The following is a 5,162-nucleotide window of genomic DNA, read 5'->3' as shown; positions in this document are numbered from 1 at the left end:
AAGGATGTAAAAAAAAAATTTTTTTTTTTCAAAGAGAGGGTGAGAAACAGAAAGAAGGAGAAACACCACAACACTGCTGTTTTGCAGGAAAGTCCATTGAGGTTCAGAAACTTGCTACAAGTCAATTAATGGTTAAAAAATGAAATGCCATATTTAATAGATGTCAGAATTAAGTGCATATCTTTAAAACTCAAGTTCACTGCTAACTCATGCTTTATCTCAATTAATTCCTGAGCTCTTAGATGCTGCCCATTACATAGGAAGCATAAAGACCTGGATATGATTACCTGTTTCAGGTTTAAAAGAAAAAAAGATATATTTCCTGTGACAACTAAAGCCAATTCATTACATTCACCAATTTCTGAGAGTGTGTGGAAATAAATCCCAAGAGCTGGTAACATTTATTGAGAAGCCATCATATGCCAGATAGTCTGCTAAGCAACCCTTTACAAATACTTCCACTTCATCCTCTCAACAACCATAAAAAAGTGGGCTTTACTAAATTAATTTTATAGAAAAGAAAAATGATTATCAGAAAACTTAAGGAACTTGCTCAAGATCGCATGGTCACACAGTGCACTCAGATAAATGTCTGGCAACAAAGCATGTACTTTCAGTCACAGTTTTATTTGCATCACAGCAGAACCCCATGTTTTTCTGGCACTTGTCCCTGATTCTCATACAGAACTGCAGCTCCCTAAAAATGTTCCTATATTCCTATTTATTTATTTATTTATTTATTGTTGATAGAGTCACAGAAATTGAAAGGGAAGGAGGATCTAGAGAGAAAGAGAGACATCTGCAGCATTGATCCACCAGTTAATGAACACACACACACACACACACACACACACACACACACACACACACACGTGAGGTCCAGGGCCTTGAAGGTCCTTGTGCTTCACAAATGAGTAAGTACTCTCTATCAGTGTACCACTACATCATTACATGGCCCCGCTCCCACATTCCCACATTCTTCTTCTTCTTCCTCTTCTTCTTCTTCTCATTCTCTTTCTCCTTCTTCTTCTTCTTCTTCTTCTCCTTCTTCTTCCTCCTCCTCCTCTTCCTCCTCCTCCTCCTCCTCCTCCTCCTCCTCCTCCTCCTCCTCTTCTTCTTCTTCTTCTTTTGCCGCCAGGATTATTGCTGTAGCTGAGTGTCTACATTACAAATCCACTGCTCCTGGAGGCCATGTTTCCCATTTTTGTTGCACTTGTTGTTATTATTGTTATTGTTGTTGTCATTATTGGATAGGACAGAGAGAAATTGAGAGAGGACGGGAAGACAGACAGGGGAGACAGACAAGGGGAAAGAAAGACACCTGCAGACCTCCTTCATTGTGAAGTGGGCCCCCTGCAGGTGGAGAGGCTCAAACTGGGATCCTTAGAATGGTCCTTGCACTTCATGCCATGTGAGCTTAACCTGCTGCACTACCTTCTGGCCCCCTCACTCCCACGTTTTTGAAAGAAGAGCTAAGATGGTATCTTAAGTATATCTTTCCAAGTCCCGTCAGTCTTCCTGCCAACTATCAAGTCTTATACATATTTCTCTGAGATACTGTTCTAGTCCACAAGCCTAGAAATGAAATATTTGCCAATAATCACCTCTGTGACTAATTTGTAAATACAGAGTAAAAGAAAGAAGTCTCCTGAGCATTCCACTACCACTGCGATTTTCTCTGGAGGTTGGAGTTGAAGTGAAACTTCTAGTCTCTTAACTTTTTTTTTTAAATTTTTTATTTAAGAAAGGAGACATTAACAAAACCATAGGATAGGAGGGGTACAACTCCACACAATTCCTACCACCCAATCTCCATATCCCACCCCTCCCCAATAGCTTTCCCATTCTCTGTCCCTCTGGGAGTATGGACCCAGGGTCCTTGTGGGTTGCAGAAGGTGGGAGGTCTGGCTTATGCAATTGCTTCCCCGCTGGACATGGACGTTGACTGGTTGGTCCATACTCCCAGTTTGCCTCTCTCTTTCCACAGTAGGGTGGGTCTCTGGGGAAGCAGAGCTCCTGGACACATTGATGGGGTCTTCAGTCCAGGGAAGCCTGGCTGGCATCCTGATGGCATTTGGAACCTGGTGGCTGAAAAGAGAGGTAACATACAAAGCCAAACAAATTGTAGAGTAATCATGGACCTAAAGGTTGGAATAGTGGAGAGGAAGTGTTGGGGGGGTACTCACTGCAAACTCTAGTGTACTTCTGCTTTCAGGTATATATTTTGTACTAGTTTATGAATACGTGTGAGCATATGCTCTCTCTCACAGAACCTGGTCTATATCTAGGTTTTGGGACTTTGTTAGGAAGTGAACCATTTGGGATGGAATTAGAGAATACTGCCTACCTGCAATAGTTGCAGTAAAAAGCACTGGGCACTTCTTTAACCCAAACACTTCTCAACTGCAAATCGTGGGCCATATGTTTTGTCCTAGAAGATCCTGTTATGCCTTGAGTGGCATATTTGATATAAGCCACCCAATGAGATACTAGACACCACTAGAAGCTAAAATAGAAATAATTCCTTCTCACCCAAATCCCTGTTCCTGATGATAGTATAGCTCTATCCTTATTAGCAATTAATAGGGTGAAAAATATCAACAGTTTTTGTTTTCTATATTTTTATCAGTAATTTAATAATGATTAACAGGGGTACAATTTCTCACAGTTCCCACCATCACAGTTTTGTATCCCATCCCCTCCATTGGAAGATTCCCTACTCTTTATCCGTCTCTGGGTATATGGACCAAAGATCTTTATGGGGTGTAGAAGGTGGAAGGTCTGGCTTCTGTAATTGTTTCTCCACTGGACATAGACATTGGCATGTTGATCCATACCACCAGCCTGTTCTGTCCTTCTCTGGTGGAGTAGTTGCTCTGGAGAGGTGAGACTTGGGGATGCATTGGTGAGATGCATTGGGATGCATTACCTGCCCAGGGAGGTAAGGATGGAATCATAGTAGCATCTGCATTTTTGTGGCTGAAAGGCAGTAAGATATAAAGCAGGAAAAATAGTTTAATAAATTGGAACCCAAAGGTAGGAATAGAGCAGATGAAATTAGGAGTCTTTGTATGAGAAGAAGCTAGGAAGTCTATTTTAGGTATGTTCCAAGAGGCCCGTGACTTTAGTAATTTTTGCCTGAGCCTGTTAGCTAACATGCAGGTGGACTAAAAGTATCAATAGTATTTATTGAGTGATTACAATGCTGAGGCAAGTTCTTTTTAAGGAAGGAGGAACAATTGCATAAGTAACATCAGACATCACTCATGCAGAATTTGTATTGAAAATTAATATGGTCATGTGTCCACATCATTATTTGAATAAATAAGCCTAAGATTTGAACAAATTACTGTTTTGTCAGCTTTCTTTCTGCGAGGCCATGAAATTAGCACATTATTGATACAAAGGACATCCATGCATATTTTCTTTATGTAATGATGTTTGTTATCAAGGGATTATGACTGTTCTTACCTGACTCAGACATTTCTAGTCACATCTGAACAGATGTAGACAAGTCCTTCATCATATATCTGGAAATGTGAGCAGAGCCACTAAAGCCTTGAAAAAAAAAAACTGTGTGAAGATGGTTAAAGAGGTCAGAAAAGATAGCTCATTTTGATAGTACTCTGTTTTGCCATGTACACAAGCCAGGATGGAACCTGGCCCCACTGGATTGAAGGAAATGGTGTAGTCTTCCTATCTATCTATCTATCTATCTATCTATCTATCTATCTATCTATCTATCATCTATCTATCATCTATCTATCTATCTATCTATCTATCTATCTATCATCTATCTATCTATCTATCTATCTATGTATCTATCTATTTTTCTATCTACCTACCTTTCTTTCTCTTATCTTATGTCAAACTTTCATATATAGAAAATATAATAAAATTTAAGAATGAATAAGCAAAAAGGAGAACCAACCCAGGGTCCCAATTTTCTGTCCTGAGAGTTTCTGAAGCATCCAGCAGTGGTCATTCAAGGTCCCTCCATTATGCTGGGATACTGCCAAGGTGAGTGACCTGAGGCATCCTGGAGAGATGGCCCAGTCTCTGGTCAGATCTGACAGCTTTCCCAATCACATGCTCAGGGTGCCTCAAAGGATGATTTCCTGGTTCCCTTTCACTAAAGTTCAAGCTGATAAAGTAAAAGAGTTTTCCCTTTCCTGCTTGGCTGTGTCCCCAGGGTCAAGGTCAGCAAAATGCAAAGGGCACTTTTCTTTGTGAGAAATATTGAGCAGATAGTAATACAGAATGAATCTTTAGGTGATTTACAACTTATTGTTCCCATTTTTTTTTTAAGTTTATGATTTGATTTGTGCATATGTTTGTTTGTATTAAACAACAGGGTTTTAAAAATTCCTGTCTGATTTATTACCTATTTAAGTTTTTACCTTTTAAAAGTTATTTTTATTTATTTTAAAGACAGAAATTAAGAGGGAAGATGAGTTAGAGAGGGAGAAACAGGGAGATACCTGCAGTTCTGCTTTGCTGCTTATGAAGCTTCTCCTCTGTAGACGGGAACCTGGGCCTTGGACCTGAATCCCTGTGCATAATAGGGACCCAGTGTGCCACCACGCAGTCCCCCTCCCCCTGTTAGTATTTTCTTTTTATATTTTTTGTTGTTGTTAATGCTGGGATTTATCCTTACAAGCCAACTTTTTCAAAGAAAGACAGACACAGAGAGAATAACAGGAAAAGACAACACAGTACAGAACCTTCCTCCAGTGGGGGGCCAGACTCAGTTCTGGGTGACACACAGGCGAAGCAGGTGAGCTATTCAGATGAGCTATTTTGCTGGGCCTGGACCTTTTAATTTTTTTTTTTTCATATATTTTTCCTGCAGAGCCAGAACTTCACACATGCATGATTTTTACCATCCCCAGGCTGACTTCATCAGAAGAGGGAAACAGAGGCAGATAGAAAGAGACACCACAACACTGGAGCTTCCTCTGGTGTTGTGCACCTCCCATGTGGTGTCAGCACTTGAATCTGAGGTCCCATAGGATATCGTCTTACCGGGTGAACTATCACCCCAGCCTAAGATATCTTTCATGGCTTCATCTTTCTTTTTACTAGGCTGATTTCATTTGTATGCTAATTGTCCCAAATCTCTGTTGGGGCCACAACACTTTAAAATACAAGTTAGTTTTATT

The sequence above is a fragment of the Erinaceus europaeus genome, chromosome 2, assembly GCF_950295315.1.
Source record: "Erinaceus europaeus chromosome 2, mEriEur2.1, whole genome shotgun sequence".
NCBI classification, from domain to species: Eukaryota; Metazoa; Chordata; class Mammalia; order Eulipotyphla; family Erinaceidae; genus Erinaceus; species Erinaceus europaeus.
This window is presented reverse-complemented; position numbering follows the sequence as displayed.